Source organism: Meles meles, chromosome 6 (assembly GCF_922984935.1).
Source record: "Meles meles chromosome 6, mMelMel3.1 paternal haplotype, whole genome shotgun sequence".
In the NCBI taxonomy this organism is placed as follows: Eukaryota; Metazoa; Chordata; class Mammalia; order Carnivora; family Mustelidae; genus Meles; species Meles meles.
Window position 1 is genome coordinate 136862368 of NC_060071.1, and position 25906 is coordinate 136888273.

Sequence of the window (25906 nt, forward strand, 5' to 3'; positions counted from 1 at the left end):
CTCTGGGTAGATACCTGTAGAGAGCTTTGGAATCATGGAGTACTCTTTTCCCCCTAGACCTTAAAAAGAGGGCTAGGTGGGAAGATCAGAAGAGATCCATTTCAATATACTGAAGGTCTTTCAGATAGCTTAGTTAGAATCTGCAATCTATATCAGTGGTTCTCAAAGTGTGGTCCCTGGGCCAACTCCACTAGCATCACCTGGGGAACCTGTCAGACACACACATTCTTACGTCCTCATCCCAGATCTTCTGCATCAGAAATTCCAGAGATTGGGCTCAAGAATCCATGTTTTAACACGCCTGTCAGGTGATTCTGATGGATGCTAAAGTATGACTACCACCAATCTACATTATCTAGGCTTTCTGATTTTTGTCTCCAGTTCTCTGTGGTTCTAATGCATAACCAAAAGAGAAAGCATGGTTTTATTATATGAAAGTTATGATCTGAAAGTTAAAAACTGAAGAGACTATCTTTTAGAAAATATGAGCAACAATGGGAGAAATTAAAATATTCAGCCAAAGGATTAGAACTTTGTTTTTAAGTAGGCTCCTCATCCAACTTGGGGCTCGAACTCACAACCACAACATCATGAACTGCATGTTCTACGGAGCCAGCCAGGTGCCCCCCATGGGATTAGAATTTTTAACAAGACTTCAGCTCTATCTCTGTTGTCACGACTGTGCTTAGTGTTAAGGTTACCATACAATCCTTAATCTTGAGAACCTTGACAGAAGACAGGCTGGAAAACAAACAATTATCAAACAATGTCGTGAAAGCTATAAGAGCAGCTTATAACACATTAAGAGGACAGACATGGGCATACTTAATTCTGCACACAGTATGGTTTGGATGGGCAAGAAAAAGCTTTAGAAAAAGGGGTGATGTTTGAACTGAGCCTTTAGAAATGTACTACCTAGGAACACATAGACAAGCTAAGGACAACTCCTTTTTAAAAGCTTTCCACTAGGCCACTGGTGCGAAATGCAACTGAATGTTATGAAAAGATCTTAAAACCCTTAAGTACCTGCTTAAAAGTCCTAAGTACCTGCTTAATTCCCAGCACTGTTTGGGATTTCTTGTAGCTACCAAAGTAGTATAAAACATGGCCCTACTTTTAAGAAATTAAACCACAAATAATGAATCTGGTCTATTTAAAATTTGGCAGAAACTAAGGTAATTTTAACTATTCTTCATCATATTCTGTTGAGCAAAAAAACTGTGACAGTCAACAACCAAAACACAATTAAGTTATCTGCCCAGTGTCCTCTCCAGACTGAAGTTTTCACATGATTTACAAAAAATGGAGACATCTACCATGCTTTTACATAAAAAAGCTTTACTAAAATACTTTTATTTTTTATTTGAAAGAAGTAGATGCTTTACAAAGTCCAGGCTGGATAATGCTATCTTAATGAATTAAAAATCCTTGGGCTTGTTAAGATCAACCTGATCTAATTCTGTGAAATAGCCAAATTTTAAATCAGTTTTTTCCTCTATACTCGTGTTGATTTCAACAAACTAGCATTTCTATAACCAAATATATCTGACTGAACCTCATGTTTTCAGAAGTAGAGAGACTTAAAAGCTAGCTCCCATAATTTGCTAAAAGTTTATTTTAATAAAGACTACTTATTAAGTTGCCAGTAATCTAGCTCTGATTTGATTATGGGGTCCTATTTCTAATAAATAAACCTCCAGATCCAGAATTGAGTCAAAGGCTAGAAGACAATGTGAATAAGACACTTAAATATTCTTACTATTAATCACATTCTCTGAACTACTTTCTTAATAACTGCCCAAGTTCAGCGTAAGTTACTGGGTACATTCACTTCATTTGTACAATCAATGACATGTCTTTGAGGTTAAAGTCAACACAGAAATTAAATTCTATATGCCAAAAGCTGTTCAGCATTCCAAGTCTATAAATTCTTTCAGAAAAACAAAAACGAGAATATATAAGATTAAAACTAACAAAACAGAGGATATGACCTAATGCTGTCATTCAGCTTTTCATGCCCTCAAAGAGCCAACCAACTGTAAATGAATTCACAATCAGCCATTCTTCTCCAATTGAGATCAGGATATGAAATATCAAACTCCAGAGTCCTTTGAAATGGAATCCAACACAGAATGATGAAAGCAAACAGGGCATTTCGCTCACTCAGTTTTTAAGTGACTCCAAAAGACAAAGGAGAGACTACTAAATGGTTGAGTTACCTACTAGTTTAGCAAAATGTACTTAGATCATTGGATGATATATGTTATACTAAGTTAAAATTATACCCAGGGAATTCCAATGCAAATCTTAAGATATAATATACATCCTCACATCAAAAGAAAGTTTAAAATGGTGATGACACAAAACCTTGTACATGAATATTCACAGCAGCATTACCATAATATCCAAGAACTGAAAATAACCAAATGTTCATCAACTGATGAGTAATGTGGTATATCCATATAACAGAATACTATTTGGCAATAAAAAGGAATGAAACCCTGCGGGGCACCTGGGTGGCTTAGTCGTTAAGCATCTGCCTTCAGCTCAGGTCATGATCCCAGAGTCCTGGGTTCAAGCCCCACTTCAGGCTTTCTGCTCAGTGGGAAGCCTGCTTCTCCCTCTCCCACTTCCCCTGCTTGTGTTCTCTCTCTCTCTGTGTCTCTCTCTATCAAATAAATAAAATCTTTTAAAAAAAAAGAAAGGAATGAAACCCTTAGACAAAAAGTAGGTTAGTGATTATTTAGAGCCAGTTGAAGCAGTGGAGTCGGGGGGATGGGAGAGACTGCTAATGAATGGGTATGGGGTTTCTTTTCGGGGTGATGGACATATTTCAAAATTAGACTGTCACGATGGTTGCACATTACTGTGAATATACTAAAAACTCACTGACATATACTTTAAACAGGTGAACTTTATAGTATGTGGAAAATATCTCTAAATATACTTTTATAAGCAGATGTGTACAGCTGTGGCAAAATTAAACACATAAGTGTAAAAGCTCCTTGGGCTCAAGTAAAATCCTTCATAAAAAGACCTCACACAGAGAATATGCAAGGCAATAGAACCCGAGTTTCTCTCCTAAAGACACCGGCATCCAGTTCTTACCTACAGCACAAAGGAAAATAGCCCCTTCCTTCTGGCTTTGTTCTTACTAAAAAAGTGATTGAAAATCTAACTAATCAACGTTTTTGATAAAAGATCTGGGCATTGGAACATTACTGCCATACACTTCAAGAGAAAACATACTTCATAAATTCAATTGTGTAAATTCAAGTAACATCAGAATTTGTATTTATGATGTACTTTTAGAAAGCAAAGAAACTATATTTTGAATTAAAATAACTACAGTACTTAGATTATTTAGACAGTATGAATAATTATTTGAAAAATGTTCCTTTTGTTTAATGACTAAATATTCATCCCAGGAAGTCAGAATGCAATTAGATTTAATATAAGTAGATTAGATTAATGCAAATGCATTAAATGCAAAAACATTGAACAAAGCTATATATTTAAACACATCAAAATCCATGAAATGAAAGATTAAGGTTGCTATGAAAACTAAGTAATCCTCAGTACATGTAAATAATTGGTTAAATGCAATAACTGAATTAGCAATCCTCACTCACATCATGAGAAATGTAGGTAACTTCATTTGCACAAAAGCATTTAATTGTAGACTGTGTGCTCATTATAGTGTTATGCTCTGAAGATATTAAGAATAATAATGCTGATAATTTCTGTTTAAAAATTGGTTCATTCAATATGTGTTCACGGGACATAGCTTTATACATTAGTAATGCTCGCCTGTTCACATTCACATATTTTTTAAAAAAGATTTTATTTATTTATTTGACACAGAGAGAGTGATCACAAGTAGGCAGAGAGACAGGCGGCGTTGGTGGCGGGGGGGGAACAGGCTACCTGCTGAGCAGAGAGCCCGATGTGGGACTCAATCCCAGGACCCTGAGATCATGACCTGAGCCGAAGGCAGAGACTCAACCCATTGAGCCACCCAGGCACCCCACATTCACATTTTGAAGAGATTAAAAGATTCAGGTAATCACTATAGAAATTAACACAATCATTCCTATGGTATAATTTCTCACTGGGTCCCTAAGAACCTCTAATCGTCACACTAGTCACTTGGTTGTTCCTCAGTCCTGTGTGGCTATTTGAGTAGAATCATCTTCTGATCTGAACACATTCTTCCATTCTTAATATATTCGTGAGGCAAAGTTCTCACTTGTTCTGGTAAGTACCGTCTTTCCTTGGCGTTAACGTGACATCATGCTTCTGACTCCTTACTTAGAACAAGCTGTATCCTGCTCCACAAATCACATAACCTGCTCAGTCCTAGGTTTCATCTGACTGGCCTCACTGTAATGTTTATGTGTTAATTACACATTGTTCAAAATGTATAGCACGCCCAGTGAAGGGTTTGTGCTGCTGAATGGCTAAGACTACAGTCGCCAACATTTTTTTTTAAAAGATTTTGTTTATTTATTTATTTGATAGACAGAGATAACAAGTAGGCAGAGAGGCAGGCAGAGAGAGAGAAGGAAGCAGGTTTCCTGCTGAGCAGAGCCTGATGGGGGGCTCGATCCCAGGACCCTGAGATCATGACCTGAGCCAAAGGCAGAGGCTTTAACCCACTGAGCCACCCAAGCACCCTGATCGCCATCATTTTTGAGTGGTGATTAATACACTGGGTACTATTCGAAGTACTCAACATGTGTTACCATTATTTAAAATCCTCACAACAAATAGGTACCACTTATTATTTCTGTTTTATAAATGAGGCAGAGAAAGGTTACTTAACTTGCTCAAGTTTACACAGCAAGTAAGTGGTAGAGGCAGGATTAGAACCCACATGCCTTAACTCCAGAGTTTGTACTCTTAGCTACTTTGCCACAGTATCTTCCCATGGTTCTGACTCATAGGAGTTCACAGACTAGAGATACAGATATCATTTATTGAATAGTTTTATACTGGCTGTAACAGCAATGTACAGAAGCACAGGAAAAGGGTTAGGAAAAGGGACAAAGTATTCCAGTGGTAAGAAACAGCATTCAGGGGCGCCTGGGTGGCTCAGTGGGTTAAGCCACTGCCTTCGGCTCAGGTCGTGATCTCAGGGTCCTGAGATCGAGTCCCACGTCGGGCTCTTTGCTCAGCGGGAGCCTGCTTCCTTCTCTCTCTCTCTGCCTGCCTCTCTGTCTATTTGTGATCTCGCTCTGTCAAATAAATAAATAAAATCTTAAAAAAAAAAAAGAAACAGCATTCAGTCTTCCAAACATTCCAGGTATAAATTTCCCAAGAGCATTATATGTTAATGATAAAAAATGATGGGGAGAAAAAAAATTTCCCAAGAGATGTGAATTAGATTTGTCTTAAGAATTACAGTGATATAGGGGCACCTGGGTGATACAGTTGATCAGGCATCCATCCGCCTCTTGGTTTCAGCCTGGGTCATGATCTCAGGGCTGTGAGACTGAGCCCCACATTCGGATCTGTATTCAGTGTGGAGTCAGCTTGGATTTCTCTCTCACTCTGCCCTGCCCTCAATACATAAATAAATCTTTGGGGGGCAAAAAAGAATTAGTGATATACAACTCAACACCCAAAAAACAACTAATCCAATTAAAAAATGGGCAGAACACATGAAGAGACATTTTTCCAAAAATGGCATAGAGATGGCCATCAGACACATGAAAAGATGCTCAACATCACTCATCATCAGGGAAATACAAATATAAACTACCATGAGATATCACTTCACAACGGTCAGAATGACTAAAATCAACAACACAAGAAACAAGATGTGTTGGCAAGGATTCAAAGAAAGGGGAACCCTCTGGCACTGTTGGTGGGAATGCAAACTGGTACGGTCACTCTGGAAAACAGCATGGAGGTTTCTCAAAAAGTCAAAAATAGAACTACCCTACAATCCAGTCACCACACTAGGGGTGTTTACCCAAAGAATACAGAAACACTTATTCAAAGGGATACATGCCCACTGATGTTGACAGCAGCATTATTTACAATAGCCAAATTATGGAAATATCAACAGGTGAAGGGATAAAGAAGATGTGGTGTATATATATACAATGGAATAATACTCAGCCATAAAAAACAAAATTTTGCCATTTCCAAGGATGTGGATAGAGCTAGAGAGTATTATGCTAAGCGAAATACGTTAGTCAGAGAAAGACAGATACTGGATGATTTTATTCATAAGTAGAATATAAGAAACAAAACAAATGATCATGGAGGGAGAAAAGAGAGAGGCAAACCAAGAAACAGACTCTTAACTACAAAGAACAAACTGATGGTTACCAGTGGGAGGTGGGCAGGGGGGATGGGCTAAATAGGTGATGGGGATTAAGGAGTGCCCTTGTTGTGACGAGCACAGGGTGTTGTATGGAGGTGTTGAATCACTAAATTGTACACCCCAAACTAGTATTACACTGCATGTTAACTAACTGGAAAAAGTTTAATTAAAAAGTTTTTAAAAATTAAAAAAAAGTTACAGTGAAAGACATATGAGCAAACTGGATCTAAATTCACTTTCCTATTTCCGGGTCTACATAAAGGCACTCTTTACTCACATAATACCTGTTTACTACTAATTAGATAACTTAAAAAAAAGTTTTTAGTATAATGGCTTTTGTTTTCTTTCTAGTTCATGATATTTACTTGGGTTTTCTTTAATGTTTCTCAGTAAAATGTACAATTTTCTCCATAAAGGTTTTACAAAACTTTTGGTAGATCAAATGCTTAAGTATCTTAAGTTCTTCTTAAATTGGGAAGTTATCTTTTATTCTTATTATTATTATTTTTTAAGATTTTTATTTATTTGACAGACAGAGATCTCAAGTAGGGGGAAAGGCAGGCAGAGAGACAGACGAGGAAGCAGGCTCCCGGCTGAGCAGAGAGTCCGATGCGGGGCTCGATCCCAGGACTCTGGGATCATGACCTGAGCCGAAGGCAGAGGCTTTAACCCACTGAGCCACCCAGGCACCCCAGAAGTTATCTTTTAAAACTGTGTTATATTCTACTTTTTTCTGCTGTATAAAATACAGCAGACTTCTGTTTTTATAATCATTTTATAAAAACTGTGATTTCAGATTGGTGCATTCTCTTCAATACCACCAGTTCTCCAATCAGAAACATCACATGGACCATATTTGTGTTGTGTGCTCATATCTGAATGAACCCAACATCTGCTTTGACTTTGTGTGCCAAGAAAGAGGGATGATGGGATAACATCATCTGTAATTCTTTAATTACTTTGCACTTCAACTATTTCCATGCGATTTAAACCATTCTCATGTTTCTGCTATGACGTTAAGTGCAGTCTGAGTGCAAGAAAATCTGAGCCCCCAAAAGGTTGAAAAATTAGTGAGGAATATGGTGCAGCAAGAAAAAAATGCATCTTCCAAAAGATGATGCTCTCACACTCATCTCCACTACTGCCCCCTACCAAATCTTCTTTTTCCCTTGGTAAACACAATCAAGTTTCATTACATTATGTTTGTTATATAATCTGTATTTACATACTTTCAAATTATTCTTTTTAAAAGATTTTATTATTTATTTGAGAAAGAGAACACAAGTGGAGGGGAGGGGCAGAGAGAGGGAGAAGCAGACACACTGTGGAGTAGGGCGCCCAATGCAGGGCTCAATCCCAGGACTAAGGTTATGACCTGAGTCAAAGCCAGATGCTTAACCAACTGAGCCACCTAGGTGAAACTCAAATTTTATTACTTAAATCTACTGTCATTGTTCAATTTATACATTTTTCTACCTACAAAATTTGTTTGGGTATCTTGGGTTGGGATGGAATGCACCACAGTTTTTCCTACTAAAATCAATAAAAATCGTTTTATAATTTTTCAGAAGCACATTCGAGATAATAGAGAGATAGATATATTTATTCAAGTACTGGTTCTATAAAATGTGTCCCATCAGGAAATGTGTAGACATTCCCTTGAAGACCCCAAATACACCCCTCAAAATTCAAAATAAATTTCAACTAACACATTCTTTGAAAGTTAATCCTTGAGCTTTAACTTACATACAATAAATTGTACCCATTTTAATCATACAGTTTGATATTTAAAATTGCATAAGTGTCATTAATCAAGATACAGAATGTTTATATCAATCGAAATCATTCCCTTATATCCTTTTGCAATCAACTCCAATATCACCACAATCCTAGGCAACCACTAATCTACTTTCTGTCTCTACAGATGAGATTTGCCTTTTCTATAATTTCATTTGAATAAAATTATACAGTAGGTACTCTTCATCATAACATTTTAAATATTCACCCATACTGTTGTATGTATCAATAGTTTGTTGTTTTTTAGTGCTAAGTCATGTTCAGTAGTGTGTGTATACAATAAAATGTTTACTCATTCACCTGTTGATAGGCTTTTGGGAAAAAAAAACTGTTGTGAATATTTTGTACAGTCTTCATACAGACATATGTTTTTATTTATCTCGAGTACAAAATTACGAGTGGCAGTGTAAGGCTAGATGGTGAATGTATGTCTAACATTATAATAAACTGTCAGACTTTTCCAAACTGGCTATACCATCTTACATTCCCATCAGCAATATGTAAGTTTCCAGTTATTCCACATCCTCCCTAGTACTTGCTATCATGCATCTTTAATTTTAGCTATCCTAACGGGCATGTAGTAGTATCTCATTGTAGTTTTTAATTTGTACAATTCCCTGATGACTAATGATGTTAAGCACACTTTCACATGCTTCTTGGCCATTATTAATCTTCCATTTTTAGATGATTCATCTTTCTATTATCAAATAAATTTAAAAATATATTTTGGGTAAAGTCCCTCATCAAGTACAGTTGATTCTCATTATTCTAGGTAGTTATGTTCTATAATATCACCATGAACAGTGAATTAGCAAATACTGAGTCACTGCTCCTATGGGAAATAACAGGCTAGGTTCCTGAAAGCCTCTGGTCACAACATTTTCGTCAACCAGTCAACATAAAACCTTGTTTCTGTTTAAAGACAACTAATTTAATAGATATTGCTGAGTCGCTGACATTAAACTCCCAGCCAACAACACTATATAACTCATGCCTGGATGAAGCTTACCTCACACATGTATTTTTACCGCTTATGCACAACCTTGTACTTAGGAACATGGATTTCACTTCAGCTTTGTACTTTGGGGCCTGTTCTGAATCACAAAATCATCAACAAAAAGAATAAAAATGCAAAAATACATGGCACTAAATCAATAAAAAGGCCACAAAAGTGACACTTGTATGAAAACTAAAACAAGAAGGCAGAGCACCACTTCGTTTGACATGCTGGGAGCATGCATGTAGGCAACTACAATTTTTGCCACCCTGCGCATTTCCATAAATGATCATGAAAGCACCACGGACTCTGGGATTTTAATTTTAGCAAATAGGTGAATTTGCAAACACAGAATCCATGAATAAGGTTTGAGTGGGTATGTGTTGCAAATATATTATTCCAGGCTCTGGTGATTTGTCAGTCTTCTTGTGATCTGTCTTTTCATTTTCTTAAGACTTTATTTTTTTGGGAGAGAGAGCACGAGCACACAACAGAGTGGGGAGGGGTAGAAGGACAAGCAGACTCCCTGCTGAGCAGAGAGCCTGATGTGGGGCTCGATCCCAGGACCCTGCGATCATGACCTGAGCTGAAGGCAGACGCTTAACCAACTGAGCCACTGAGTGCCCCTGTCTTTTCGTTTTTCTTAACAGTATCTTCTGAAGAGCAGAAGTTTATAATTTTGAAGAAGTATAATTTATCAAGCTTTGTTTTATGGTTCATGCTGCCTCTGTTATCTAAGAAATCTTTGGCTTTACCAAGGCTGTGAATATTTTCTCTTATGCTCTCTTTCATTTTTTTAAAGATTTTATTTATTTATTTGACAGAGAGATCACAAGTAGGCAGAGAGGCAGGCAGAGAGAGAGGGGGAAGCAGGCTCCCCGCCATCCCAGGAACCTGAGACCATGACCTGAGCCGAAGGCGGAGGCTGAACCCACTGAGCCACCCAGGCACCCCTCTTATGCTTTCTAGTAGAAGTTTTAGAGTTTCAGGTTTTACATTTACATCTATTACCTATTTTACATTCATTTTTTTCTTTATGTTGTGAGGTAAAGGTCAAGGTTAATTTTCTTAAAAGATTTTTTTGTTTTGAGAGACAGAGAGAGAGCATGAGAGAGGGGGAGGGGCAGAGTGAGAGAGAGAAGCAAGCTCCCAGGGAGCCTGATTTGGGGCTCAATCCCAGGACCCCGGGATCATAACCTGAGCTGAAGGGAGACACTTAACTGACTGAACCACCTGGGCACCCTGCAGATTCCTTAGGTTTCTATGTAAACAATCATATCATCTTTGAATAAAGACAGTTTGACTTCTTTTCCCATCTGTAGACATTTAATTTTTTGTCTTTCTTTATTTCACCAGTTATGATCTCTTGTAAAACATCAAATAAAAATGCTAAAAGCAGACACCTTTGCCTTGTTCCCAGTCTCAGGGAGAAAACACCCAGTTTTTGATGACTAAGTAGGATGACAGATGTTTTTTGTATATCATATAGACTTTAACAATAGGCACAAGTCCAGAATGCTTAGTATCTTCCCTGGGATTTGTAGCAGAAAGAATGGGTTTTCAGAAAAGGAAAGGGAGGAAAGGAAGGAAGAGAAGCAGAGCTTATAGTATGGACTACTTATCATTTTATTTTTACTATCAAGTTCATTCAAACTATCCCCCCCAATCTTTTTAATCTCTCTGTTTCTAGTCAGAAAGTAAATGGAACATTCAAACTCCAAAACCACTTGTAACATGTTAAATAAGATACTGTGGAGTTCACCTCACCAGGAATTATTTTTATTTTTCTTTTGTCAGATGTAATTTGGCAAAATGTAGCACTATAAATTCTGGCAGGTAATCAAGAAATTAATATTTCATATTTATCTTAGATACACACAAGGGAAGAAACGCTTATTAGTAATTGTGAATTGGCTTGAGGATCTGAAGAAGATATAAAAACCCTAAAAATGAAAAAAAATCCTAAAATGTGAAAAAGGCTAGTCTTAGTAAAATGTAGATGAAAATTACATTGACCCTTGAACAATATCAGGCAAAAATCCACATATAACTTTTAATTCCCTGAAAACTTTTCTTTTTAAGATTTTATTTATTTTTTCCACAGAGAGGGAGAGACAGCAAGAGAGGGAATACAAGCAGGGGGAGTGGGAGAGGAGAAGCAGGCTTCCCGCTGAGCAGGAAGCCCGATGTGGGGTTCGAACTGAGGACCCTGGGATCATGACCTGAGACAAAGGCAGACGCTTAATGACTGAGCCACCCAGGTGCCCCTGACTCTCCTGAAACTTAATTACTAATAGCCTACTGTTGACAGAAGCCTTAACAGATAACAGAGAGCATAAACAAGCCGATTAACACATATTTTGTATGTTATATATATTAAATACAGTATTCTTACAATAAAGTAAGCTAGAAAAAAATGTTATTAAGAAAATCGTAAGAGGGGCACCTGGGTGGTTCAGTGGGTTAAGCCTCTGCCTTCGGCTCGGGTCATGATCTCAGGGTCCTGGGATTGAGCCCCATGTCGGGATCTCTGCTCAGTGGGGAGCCTTCCCCCCCGGCCTCTCTCCCTACTTGTGATTGCTCTGTCAATTAAATAAATAATCTTTAAAAAAAAAAAAAAAGAAAGAAAATCTTAAGACAGAGAAAATACATTTACAGTACTGTACTGTAAAAAAAAATCCATGTGTAAGTGGACACGGGAAGCTCAAGCTTGTGTTGTTCAAAAGTCAACTATACTTTTCTGAACATTGTTAATTGGAAGTATTACCTAGCTTTTCACAAGAGGGCAGCAAGAAGCTTTTCAGTATAATAAAACTCCTATTTGAAAGGTATGATGGAATTTCAAGCTATTACATGATTATTGGGACAATCTGTAAAAACCTTAATGAACACAAAGGTGATAAAGATTTCAGGAAGTGCAAAAACTTGTTTATCTACCTTTACAAGAGCTTATTAAGTTGCCAAGACAAGTAATATAAACATTTGATCCCTCCTTCAAAGACTTTATTTTGATAACACAAAAGATATTCTAAGAATGAATAGACCAACAAATAAACAACCATTAAGACAAAGTATGATAAGGATTATAATACAGGTAAAGAATGAGTGCTACGGGAGCCCCAAAAGGTAAAGAGCAAGATGAAGCACTACTAAGGCCTGGAAAATTCATAGCATAAGCCTGAATTGCGTCTCAAGTGTGAATTAGATATGGACAAGTGGAAAGGGAAGGCCAAGGCATTCTAGATGGCAGTCACAGAAAAGGACAAGACATAGGATATTCTGGGAGACAAAAATTAGTTACATCCTTTAGAAATCCTCACAGATAAAGGTTAGAGGAAAGTACACAGCCTGGAAGTATAGGTTCCCAGAAGTGTATGAAGAGACAGAAGCTAGAAATTTTACACTGGATAAATGTAAAATATGATACTTATTTTTTTTAAGATTTTATTTATTTATTTAACAGACAGCAATCACAAGTAGGCAGAGAGGCAGGCAGAGAGAGAGAGGGGGAAGCAGGCTCCCTGCTGAGCAGAGAGCCCGACGCGGGACTCGATCCCAGGACCCTGGGATCATGACCTGAGCCGAAGGCAGAAGTTTTAAACCCACTGAGCCATCCAGGTGCCCTAAAATATGATATTTAATTTAAAAGAAGGACTATGCAGGATGGAAGGAGACACATCATTTGATAACAGAAAAACCTAGAGTTTTTGGTTGATTTTCAAGTTCAGTATGAGCCAGCTCTGGAAAAGGTAAGTACGAACCAAAGAACACAAATCTTAGTTTCCATTAAAAGAAGCAGTTTCCAGATCAAAGGAAACCACAACACAGTGCTCAGGGAACAGCCCACGGAGTGCTGTATTTAATTTTCATTGTCATATTTTAAGAAAAGTGTGGATAAATTAGAATCTATATCCAAAGAAAGGCAACCAGAATGGTTATTGCCACAATAGGAAGTTAGAGACCATGCCGGTTTTATTTACATTCAACTTTCCCTTTCAAGCCTGCTTCGCTATCTGTCTTCTGGTTCTAGGCAACAGGAGGATACCACTGAGTCACCTCACCTGGAAACCTGGGAAGACCATCCTAGGTCCATTCCCTTCACTCTCATCTTCATCTGGTGACTAAATCTTGTTGAATCTCTAGCTCAAACAGCTCCATCAGCCACACTTTCTGCCTCACCACTGCCTTTCTTGAGGTCTTCTCCAACGTGCCCCGGATTCAAACTGATAGCAAACTGATCTCCCAGTCTTGACTTTACTCTCTCACATTCTCAACACTGCAGCAACTGGACATGGAGACCAGCTACTTATTTTGCTGTTGAAAGCAAAAAGAATAAGTTCCTTAACTCTCTCGGTTGAAAAGGATATTTGATATCACCTAATCTAAGCTCCCATCTAATTCCGAACAGCATCTGGGAACATTCCAGAGAGGGCTGAAGAGCTCTGCCTAAGCATTCCCAGTGATAGGGACGTTGATTCTTTTTGAGAATCCATGTAATTTCTGGACATTTGGGAAGTTCTTCCTTAATGGCGTGGCAAAAACAAAAAACAAAAAACAAAAAACAAAAAACCCAAAACAAACAAACAAACAAACAAACAAAACACAAAAAACAAACCTCTAACTTCACTCCATTGTTCCTAACTCTGTCCGTTGAACAGGGCACAGATAAATGCCCCCAGTTAGTCGAAGCAGACAAAACGGAATGTAAAGGCTTTAATCAAAAGTAAGGCAAAAAAGGTGAAGTTATCAGGGACAACTACGTCAATAGACAACAGTCCCCTGAATACTTTAAGAGCAATAAAATGAATGCCCTACCATCTTCCTTGACACTAGGATTCTGCTCAAACCCAGAGTGTTTACAGAAATCATACAATTCTTTTGTGCCTCCAGATATTCACTATTTCTTCAGATGAAACACACAATAAGGAGAAATAGCATGTGACTCCATAGCCAAACATGGGCGATCCATTAAAAAGACAAGTGACAGCTCAACCCTCTCTCCAGGAACACTTGTCACCTACGCCTTTACCCTTCAGGGATTTCAGCTGAATGACATTTGCTGCAGGTTGATAATTAGTTTTTCTTTCTTTCTTTTTCTTTTTTTGAAAAAAAGCATAGGAGGCCAATGTTGGCTTCTTCCCCATGAGAGACACTAGCCTGAGTGGTTTGGGGAATATATGCCTTGATCAGATTTGCACTATGACTCCTGAATGCATGAGCCACCCCAGCAACACCTGCTCTCCTGACAGGCCACCCGGGACTAGCAGCAAAAGGATCCATCAATTCCACTCTCCCCAGAGAGATCACCCAGACCCAGTGGTAAATGTACAGTTGAGTGCCAAGTTAAAATAAAATTCCATCCACCAAAACCTACCAGTTACCAGAGGTCAACTTAGCATAGCATTTAATTTTTTTTCCAACTGATTTGCAAGTGAACTAAATACAAGAAAAGGTCCACTTATATCGAAGGAGGAAAGATGGGAGGTAGTGAAATTCCTTAATCAAATCCAGTCACCAATATATTGCTAAGGGCTTGCTCTGGGGTTCTATTTCTTATCACAGAGTGGAAATACAGTTGCTTCCTACCCAAAAACTGTCAATTACTTATTCCATATTACAGTAAGTTTGGGCAAGCAGATTTTACAACACAAAAACTGAAAATACATAAGCAGTCACATTTTATTTTATAAGATTTTATTTGTCAGAGAAAGAGAGAGAGCGCGAGAGCACAAGCAGGGGGAGCGGCAGGCAGAGGGAGAGGCAGACTCTCCGCTGAGCAAGAAGCCTGATGTGGGACTCCATCTCAGGACCCTGAGATCATGACCTGAGCCGAAGGCAGATGCTTATCTGACTGAGCTACCCAGGGATCCCAGCAAATCACATTTTAATTCAAAGTAATTAGTTTCCTTTTCATAAAGAGAGGTAGACATCTTTTATTTTGGCCTATCCATATACATTTTCTGGTTAGGTTTCCATTTATTTTTCTATTAAACTTTATTTAGCTTTGTCATTCTAAATGTTACAAGATCCAGTCTCTGTTCCTCTAAGTACCTATTTTACCTATAACAATGATGTTCTTTTCTTTTCTTTTTTTTTTTTTAGGATTTTATTTATTTAACAGAGATCACAAGAAGGCAGAGGAGGCAGGCAGAAAGAGAGGAGGAAGCAGGCTCCCCGCGGAGCGGAGAGCCCGATGTGGGGTTCAATCCCAAGACCCTGGGATCATGACCTGAGCTGAAGGCAGACGCTTAACCCACTGAGCTACCCAGGTGCCCCTATTTTCTTTTTTTTTTTTTTAACTTAAAGTTATACAAGTACATGTTTCAAAAATCAATTTAATGAGGTTAAGAAAAACAATAGTTCACCTTTAACTCCTCCTCAGTGGTAACCATTTGACCCTGCTTAGTTGATTATTTTGTATTAACTCTATAGTATCTACATGACTAAATAACACACTTATATTACTATCACTTGATTTTTCCATTTGAGGCATTATCTATTGACTTTCCCCAAATATAGAAGGTAATGATTTAGTTCCTTTCTCCAGCCCCACCTAAATTCTTCCCAATACATGTGCAAGCATCGCATCTCCTATCCTCTCATGTATTTTAACTTTACTTAGATCAATATTCATATTCTATATTATTATGATTATATAAATGCTATTTATAGCTAAGCCATTGTAGTAAACTATGATTACCTTTCCTTTCTTGCATACTTCATGTTTTCTTTGGGTTTTTAATTTTACTTTCTTTCAATATTATTTTTAAGTAACCTCTAAATCCAATGTGGGGCTTGAACTTCCAACCCCAAGATCAAGAGTTGCATGCTCTACCAACTGAGCCAACCAGGGGCCCTTTCTTTGGGTTTTTAAATTTGCGTGGTTTTCAATGTACTTACCTCTAATTCAGCCACAGTCTATGCCTGCCTGTTGTCTAAATCTTAAGATATTGAGAGGTATCCGGTAGTTTATCAACTTCCTCTGTCTGAAGAAGTCTCCAATATCATCCAATTGTCCTCTGTGCCTGGTATGCAGCAATCACCCTGGGAAGCTTACCCTCTCACCTTAGGGAGCCCCTGTTTTCTATAGCTTATGTTGTCTTTTTTTCTAGGCTTATTCCCTCATGACTTCCAATAGTTCATAAGAGTTTATGGGAGGTCAATTTTTTTGGATCTTCCATGTCCAACATGTCTTTATTTCATCTTTTTTTTTTTTTTTAATATTTTCTTTATTTATTTGACAGACAGATATCACAAGTAGGCAGAAAGGCAGGCAGAGAGAGAGGAGGAAGCAGGCTCCCCGCCAGGCAGAAAGCCTGATGTGGGTCTCGATCCCAGGACGCTGGGATCATGACCTGAGCCGAAGGCAGAGGCTTTAACCCATTGAACCACCCAGGCGCCCCTTTATTTCATCTTTTCACTTGAGTTGGCAGTCTAGGTTGAAAATAATGCTGAAGACATCCTGATTCCCATCCTTTGTCTGAAACTGTTTTTTGTCTCTCTTCTCCAGAAGCTTCCAAGACCACATCTTCTCCAGAGTTCTGAAAATTCATGATGTGTGCTTTGGAGCAGGTTTATTTTCATGTATTTTGGTTGCAGCTATCAAGACCTTTCAGACTGGAAATACATTTCATGTCTTTCAATTTTGAGAAGTTTTCTTAATGTATTTCATTAATGATATCCTTTCTCTTTCTCTTTTTCTCTTTCTGGAACTCCTACTATTCAGATTTTTGGCGCTCACAGATTGGTTCTCTTTTCTTTGCTTTTCCCTTAGTTCATGTCTTTTTGCTCCTTTCTATTTCCTTAACTTCTGACAATATTTGTTGAATTTTTCATTCCCATTACATTTTTAATTTCCATGAGCTCTTTCCTGTTCTCTGTATAGTCATTTTTAATAGCATCCTGTTTTTAATTATGTTTGTAGTATCTTCTCTTTTTTCTATGAGTTTTGCATAGTCTTTTTTCTCTGAGCTGATTTTTTCCATTTGTTACTTTTGTTATTTAAATATTTTATGTCAGGGGCTTTTCTCAAATGTTGACAATCCTTTACTGTTTTTTTCATGTGTAAGAACAGGGGGACTAAAAAGTTGCTTGAAAAGTCTAAGAGTATAGCAGTTGGACTTGGTGACTGTAAGCTTCCCTGCAGTATAACCAAGCTGTTGGGTTGTAGAACTTCCAATGTCAGTACCTTTATTCTTCTTGGGCTGGTCAGATTCCTCTCTTCCACCTTCCTGACTGAAGGGTAAAAGCCTGGTTTGTGGAGAATGGGGTGGTCTCAGCACAGAGTGTACATAATTCCCTACATTTTCAGTACTGAAACCCACCCTCGGGTGGTCTGTATCCACCAGTTGAGGAATCACTTTGTTTTACCTTCTCTAGAAAATAAAGCTCCATTCTTTTGTGGGGTAGAATAAAGCAGGTGATCTGGGCATCTGACTCCTCCTTAAGCAGACTTCAATGAATTCTTATTTAAACCATCTCACCCATCCACCTGATACCAATCTTTAGTCCTTTGGTGGATTGTGAGATATGAAGTGGCTTGGTTCTTGGCTTTCTTCTTTTTAGGATTATTTTTCTTAGGTCTGCTAGGTTCACATATCTACCAGCTTCCAAAATTTTATAACTGTTGTCCTCTTTCCTTACTCTCCTTGAGGGCTTATATCTTTCTTTAAGAAAAAAAAATTATTTTAGTAGGGTTTGGGGGTTTGGGAAAGGAAGAAAAGCAAATGCATGCATTAAAACCATCAATGGGTGGCTCAGTTGGTTGAGCAACAGATTCTTGACTTCAGTTCAGGCCATGATCTTGGAGTTGTGGGACTGAGCCCTCTGTCTGGCTCTGGGCTCAGTGGAGTCTGCTTCTCTCCCTCTCCCTCTGCCCTTCCCTCCACACATGCACACACACACATACTCTTTCTCTCTCTAAAATAAATAGATAAATCTTAAAAAAAAATAAAATAAAATCATCATTAACCTGGAAGCACTCTCTTCCCAAACTTATTGTTCATTGTACATAGATACCTTCCAGCTTTCTCCATGATTTTAACTGTTTTGTCATACTCCCCACTTCCACCTTGGTTTTGTCTTTATACTTGTAATATTAGTTATAGTCTTTCTAAGGGGAAAGAGACAGGGGATAACTTCTGAAAAAGTAGCAGTGGAGATTCCTTTTACGAAGATGGCGCCGAAAGCTAAGAAGGAAGCCTCTGCCCCTCCCAAAGCCGAAGCCAAAGCAAAGGCTTTGAAGGCCAAGAAATCGGTGCTGAAAAGCGTCCACAGTCACAAAAAAAAGATCGCACATCACCTGCGTTCCGACGACCCAAGACTCTGCGTCTCTGAAGGCAGCCCAAATACCCTCGAAAGAGCGCCCCCAGGAGAAATAAGCTTGATCACTATGCCATAATCAAGTTCTTCCTGACTACTGAGTCAGCCATGAAGAAAATAGAAGACAACAACACACTTGTGTTCATTGTGGATGTCAAGGCCAACAAGCACCAGATCAAACAGGCTGTGAAGAAGCTCTATGACATTGATGTAGCCAAGGTCAACACCTTAATCAGGCCTGATGGAGAGAAGAAGGCATACGTTCGACTGGCCCCTGACTATGATGCTTTGGATGTTGCCAACAAAATTGGGATCATCTAAACTGAGTCCAGCTGGCTAAATCTAAATACAGTTTTTTCATGATAAAAAAAAAAAAAGTAGCAATGGAGAAAAGAATGGATAAGTACCTATCTGTTCTCTAATTACCTTGAAGACTTTCCATTTCTTATTCTGTAAATATAAAAAGATCCCATCTATTTAACAGACATTTGTACAATACAGTTTGGTTTTAAAAAAAAATGGATTTATTTTAGACAGCATATAGTTAGGTCTTGATTTTGATCTTCTTTTCTTCCTTTCTCTCTTTTTCTCTCTCTTTATTTCTTCCTAAAGCAATCTCTAAACCCAATCTCAAATTCACGACTGGGAGATTAAGAGTTCCATGCTCTTATCTACTGAGGCAGTCAGGAGCCCCTACACAATATTGTTTTATAAAATACAAAAATAATATAAAGCATCGTACCTAACACCAAGGGTCTTGCAATTTAGTTGGGAAGATAAACATAAATAGCAAGTATTAATCCTTGTTGTGGCTAAAAAGAAAAAAAAAGAGAGAGAGAGTGTAATAGCAGTTCAAGAACAATAAAATGGTTAGAAGACAGAATTAGTCATAAAGGAAATTAGGAGAATTCAATGGGATTCAGAGGTTAGGAGAGCATCTTCTATCCATATTTATGTTCTGTCTTCTAATTACAATCTAATTTTTCCTTAATTTTAAATCTTTGTTAAAACTTATTAATTAAGTAACATCTGTTGGGCATGTGGGTGGCTCAGTTGGTTGAGTGACTGCCTTTGACGAAGGTCATGATTCTGGAGTCCTGGGATCGAGTCCCACAACAGGCTCCTTGCTCAGCAGGGGGTCTGCTTCTCCCTCTGACCTTCCCCCTTTTAGGCTCACTCACGCCCTCTCAAATAAATAAAATCTTAAAAAAAAAACCCAAAAACTAGGGGTGCCTGGGTGGCTCAGTGAGTTAAAGCCTCTGCCTTCAGCTCTGGTCATGATCCCAAGGTCCTGGGATCGAGCCCTACATCGAGCTCTCTGCTCGGCAGGGAGCCTGCTTCCTCCTCTCACTCTCTGCCTGCCTCTCTGCCTACTTGTGACCTCTCTCTCTCTGTCAAATAAAGAAATAAAATCTTAAAAAAAAAAAAAAACTGTTAAGGCCCTCTGCGTGAAGTAGCCAATGGAAGTTTGGCAGACATTTATAGCTAAGTCAATCACTGGCTGGGATGGGACTGTCAAGCCTGTGAATGGTACCCAGCCAACTGCAAAAGTTACAGGTGTAACCTGCTTTGAGAAAAATAAACATCTATTAAAAAATGAAAACAAACCAAACTGTTCATAATGCAAAATGAAATTATTTAATTTGCAAGACTGAACTTTACACAAAGCTTTTTTTTAAAAAAGATTTTATTTATTTATTTGACAGACAGAGATCACAAGTAGGCAGAAAGGCAGGCAGAGAGAGAGGAGGAAGCAGGCTCCCCACTGAGCAGAGAGCCTGATGTGGGGCTCGATCCCAGGACCCTGGGATCATGACCTGAGCCGAAGGCAGAGGCTTTAACCCACTGAGCCACCCAGGCGCCCCTACACATAGCTTTTACTCACTGTGCCAGTTATTCATTTACTGCTTCTCCGCTCCTAACTCACCTTTCTCTGCCTGCTGTGTGATACGTGGGCTGGACCGTACAGCAGGCGCCATTTCTTCTCGGTCAGCTGGCTTGATGTTAAGTTTGCCAACAGAGAGAGGACTGGTGGGAGACAGCGAGGCTGAAGCAGAAAGAAAGAACTTTTCTTCCTTTTTACAGCATCTGGGTTTTTCCACAGGGACGAGGAGCTTGGCATCTGGGGGGCCCCGCACTGCTCACCTTGCCCACAGAGTCCCTGGGTCCCGTGGCAGGGCTTGCTCAGGTTTGGATAATTCACCACCACAGGGCAGCTCCTAAAAGTCACCCGCAGAGTACCCCTGGCATTGGGCAGCATGTTCCGCTGGCAGCTGCGTCCTCTCTTCAGAGGGCTGAATCTCAGCCTTGTGGGACCTCCTTTAAGTGTCTAACTTCCTCTGCAGGGCACTCTCCTTCAGCTCTGGCAGAAGTGGCTTTCTGCAGCGTCTACCCCTGCACCCCTCAGAGTCTTCTTCTACCCCTTTCACCCAGTTAACAATTCAACAGCTCTTTATATCAAATTTCCCCTGTTCAGAGTCCTCCTCATTGGATTCCGGCTCCTACAGTCACCCAAAGAGACCAAACAAATGGAACACATATGATACCAAGTAAAAACAGTCCACAATTCTTAATGTTAAAAAAAATGAATTCTAGCAGTTACTGTTATAAATTTAGAGCAACCCCCCAACATCAATTCTGAATAAGACAACCATAAATATAAGGTGACCCAAACCATGAGTACTAAGCACTGAAGAACGAGAGTAAAGGGCCAACTATGTCAGAGAAACTTCTAGATTCTGTTGTGATAAAATTACAAGATTAGTGGCTGACAAGAACCCAATAGATGAAAGAACCTGATTATAAGAAAGCATTTAATAGTGCTTCTCCTGGCATCTTCCTTGCAAAATTAATTAAAACTAGCCAGGATATATGAGTCTCATGAATTGAAAACTGGCCTCAAGACCGCAAGGAGTGATTATAAACTGCCTTAAATCACATGGAGGAAAGTGTCTGGTATAATGTCCACAGAGTATTAGATTGGTTATAATCCAGTATTTCCATTAGTGCTTGGGAAAGTAAAGAGTAAGTTAATTAATGTTTAGTAGACATTCACTTGAAGGGATTTGTAAAAACCAGTATTGTCTAAAGTAGAAAAGATTTAGAAAAGTGAGAAAGATGTATAGAAGGTAAACTCTTTCCCTTTATTACAAATAATTAATACAAAAAGTAATTTTCATGCAGTCATCTCAAAACCTCCATATGCAAGTGGGACTACCTACGGTTGACAGAAAAGGACTGGAGGTTTTTAGCTGGGTTAACTAAGAACAGCATCCACCTCGGGGGATCTAATTCCTTTCATTCTATAGAGATTATAAATTCATGGAGAGAAGAGTGTTTGGGTCTATAAATAATCCTTTGCATAGCTACATCATACGGCAGCTTGAGTTAATGCCAGAATTTCCTTTCTGGGTGGATTTGTAGATTTACAAATACACAAAGGCAGAGACAAAACAGAAGAAGTTAGAGCAGCAGTGACACTAGCAGCCAAACTGAATTTTTAAAAACAGATATCACTGATGCCTTAATAAAGAGATGGCTTAAACCCAGAAATTGTCTGCCCTTTCCCCTCCTTCCCTGCACGTTCCTGGCACCTATGTTGTGCATCAGGCACTGGGGACCCAGTGGAGAACAAAGCCGACACTCTAGGAGGGAGAAGTAGATTGTGCCAATAGACTGTATATCATGAGCGTAGGAGTGCAAGTAGGAATAATCTGGTCTAGCAATCACATATAGCTTTCCGAAGGACCTGCCATTTAACTAAGCCTGGAGTTTGCTTTAGTCACTATGTGGACTCCTTCTCAAGGGAGTGAGTTGTCAATGCTAATATCTTGCTATGGGACAGAAGACGGTCTGAGGCTTGCTCTCAAATTGCCTTCATCTAGTCAAAAGGCATCCCAGGGTCTGTTCTTCTTGAGAAATTCAGGGCTCTAACAATGCGAGCAAGTCATAATTTAGCTAGGAAAGGGCTGGATTAACCTCCTCCCCCACCCATACCCGTACAGATACAGTATGCTTCATGTTTCTTTCTAGTAGTTAGCTGGGTAGGGGGAAGACGAGTATTGACCTTAAGAAGTGACATTCGAGGCAGTGCTAAGCACTCCTCAGGAGAGCATTCAGGGTCAAGATCAGAAGCCTTCCCTAGTTACTGTGGTCAGAGCACTCAGGCCATGTTCAGCAAGCAAGTTAAGGAGCAGAGGCTTTGGAATCAATCACACAGGCCTGAGTTGCAGTCTTGACGCTGTCATTCAATACCTTTCTTCATCTGTACAATGAGGATAGGAACAGTAGTTACCCCCCACAGAGGTGGTATCAAGATACGGATAAGGAGCTGGGCAGAGCACCAGTTACATATCAGGAAATGTAGGTTGTTGATGTTAATAAGAGACAAGACTATATCTGAATGTGATGGGCTATATAAGTAGCAGAAGGACTAGATATGAGTAAAGTTGCATATGCCTACATTGTTTATTAAACCAATAATTAGCTAAATAAAAGTGGTATTTATTTCTTTATTTTTTAAGATTTTACTTATTTATTGGACAGAAAGAGACACAGCAAGAGAGGGAACACAAGCAGGGGAGTGGGAGAGAGAGAAGCAGGCTTCACACTGAACAGGGAGACCAATGTGGCCTCAGTCCCAGGATCCTGGGATCACGACCTGAGCCGAAGGCAGACGCTTAACTGAGCCACCAAGGCAACTCTAAAAGTGGTATTTAGAATGTCCCATGAGAGCACTGGGTGTTGTGCAAAAACAATGAATACTGTTATGCTGAAAATAAATAAATAAATAAATAAATAAATAAATAAATAAATAGAATGTCCCATGAGTAAGTAAGACACAACAGGCTGAAAGCAAGTATTTCCCAGCCCCAAATAGTACTTTTACTCACATTCTCTATTCTGGTTAATAAAGCCAGTTAAAAACTACTCAAGTTAGAAACACTTATCTGAAACTCCTGCATCACTGCATCTTTTAAAACTGATCTTCCTGCTTCTAGTGGTCTATGAGTCATGAGTACCTACAATGTGCCAGACCCTAAAAAGGGGGGGAGGCACCTCGGATCCTGTCTGAGATAAGTACACTTTCCTAATGCTTTCTAATAAACTGTAATCTCAAAGACAAGAACGTTCTTTTTCTCTATAACCTCATACTCAGCAGAGTATGTTCACATAGGAGACACTCACTTAATTACTGAGTGATTAAGTGAAAAAACAAACACAACCCTTTCAGTTACTATTAACTTAGAAATTCTTAAACATGGGTCACTCTTTTGATATCTGAACAGAGCTTAACTTTGACTAGGTATCTCGCTTTAGAAACACTGCCTGTCTTACAAACAGTAGTTCTTAACCTTTTAGGACTCACAGACTGGTTAGACATACGTCGTTGTCTACACATCGCTATTTCCTCACTTAATCTTTGTTAACAAAACCCCGATTTTATTTGGGTAAAGGGTGAGCATGTACTCAGGGGAGACTGGGCTCCTTCCTAGTTCCAAGGAGGAACCAATCTTAGTCCATCTAAACTAATGATGGTAGGTAGTGTAATTTCTCTTGACAATGGTTAGTTTAGGCATAGGAGCATGACTGGCACTGTTCAATGGCATGCAAGGGGAAATCTGCCTCAGAGCTTCTGGGGTTTTTCTCACTGATAAGAAGAAGCATAGGGGAAAACAACTCTCTTTTCTATCTTAGGATAGTGTTGTCAGCCCATGATGTCCAAAACTGTAGCAGCCATCTTGCAAACATGATGGAAACCAACCCTAACAGGGGTCTCTGGTGATAATGTTAAGTGAATTAACCCCCCCCCCCCAAAATGAAGTACCTATATGGAACAACTTTATCCTTTAGGCCACTGTAGTTGGGTTTTCTGTAATTTGCAGACAAAAGCATCCTAACCAATAGAGAGTCTATTAGTTTTCTGGGACTGTTGTAACAAACTACCACAAAGTGAGTGGCTTAAATGTTAAAAACTTACTCTCACAGTTCTGAGGCTTGATGTCTGAGATCAAGGTATCAAAATGTTGCGTCTTTCTGAGGCCCATGAGGAAAGGATCTGTTCTAGGTCCGTCTCCTTGGCTTTCAAGATGACTGTCTTCACATCATCCTCCCTCTATGTATGTCTGTCTTTGTGTCTAAATTTCCCTCTTGTATAAGGATACCAGTCATATTAGACTAGGACCCATCCTACTGACTTCATTTTAACTTGACTATCTATGTAAAGACCCTATCTCCAAATAAGGTAACATTCTGGAGTACCAGGGGCTAGGATTCTGACATATCCTTTTTAGGGCCATACAGTTCAATCTGTTTTGGTTTTTTTCCCCTAGTATTTAAGTTTTGAAATTTTTTAAAATTTTATTTTATTTTTCCAGTGTTCCAAGATTCATTGTTTATGCACCACATGCAGTTCAATTCCAACAGAGACCTTTAAAAAAGTCTAATGAAAGCCATTAATACTCTCTGCAGAGAAATATACATATATAAGCATACACATACAATTTTCTTTAAATTTCAGGAGATTCATGGATTCTTAGGTTAAGAACCATAGCTACAGTATCTTCCTGAGCAAGACATGCACCTCAGCATTAACTCTACCCACACAGAAACTAAAATTAGTAATTGCCTACGTAACAATATTACACTGCAGGTAGTTCTAAGGGTACTATGTTATATATACAAAGGAAGGAAAGAGATAATTTATTGAATGAAGGTTATGCTAAGATCACCAGCTTTAGGAAAGGAAGTTACCAACAGTCTTCTCTTATACGGATAAAGTCAGTATCCTTTATTTAAAATTTTTAGGGAGTATTTGGTAAGTTTTTTTAACCTCAGAATTTCTAGTACTAAATTTTTGTTATAATTAAATGAAAATATACAATCTACACTGAAAATTATTAGTACAAAAAGAAAACACATTTTATTAGCATAAATCTATTAGTGTTAAATAAGGCTTAAAACTTAAAATAATTGAGATCCAACCATTGGGAATACAGAGCCTTTAAAATGTTGCCTTCCATGGCCCCAGCAAACCTGCATTGTCAATAAGGGGAAAGAGTTCTGGAGCCCAGAAAAATGGCAGGTTAGGGCAACTGGAAGGAAAACTAGAACCATCTAAGTACAATATGAATGTAATGTGCAACATGCGAGGGCCTAGAAAATTCTGAAATTTGCAGTATTTAATTCTGAGAACTAGCATTCAAAATCATAAAGCGTCATTTGCGAACCGTGGCAATCAGATTAGGTAAGTTTGATTTCTTTGCATTTGCAAGGACATGGATGGAACTAGAAGGTATTATGCTGAGGGCAATAAGTCAATCAGAGAAAGACAATTATCATATGATCTCCCTGATATGAAGAATTTGAGAGGCAATGTGGGAGGTTTGGGGGGTAGGGGAGGAAAAAAATGAAACAAGATGGGATCAAGAGGGAAACAAACCATAAGAGACTCTTAA

At 38.8% G+C, this 25906-nt stretch overlaps 1 protein-coding gene and 1 pseudogene across 2 annotated transcripts in view; one reads left to right on the forward strand and one right to left on the reverse strand.

Moving 5' to 3' along the window:
- LIN52 (lin-52 DREAM MuvB core complex component) overlaps window positions 1–25906 on the reverse strand; it is a 122101-nt gene that overhangs the window by 20812 nt on the left and 75383 nt on the right. The window lies entirely within an intron of this gene.
- LOC123944632 lies at window positions 18304–18770 on the forward strand (annotated as a pseudogene).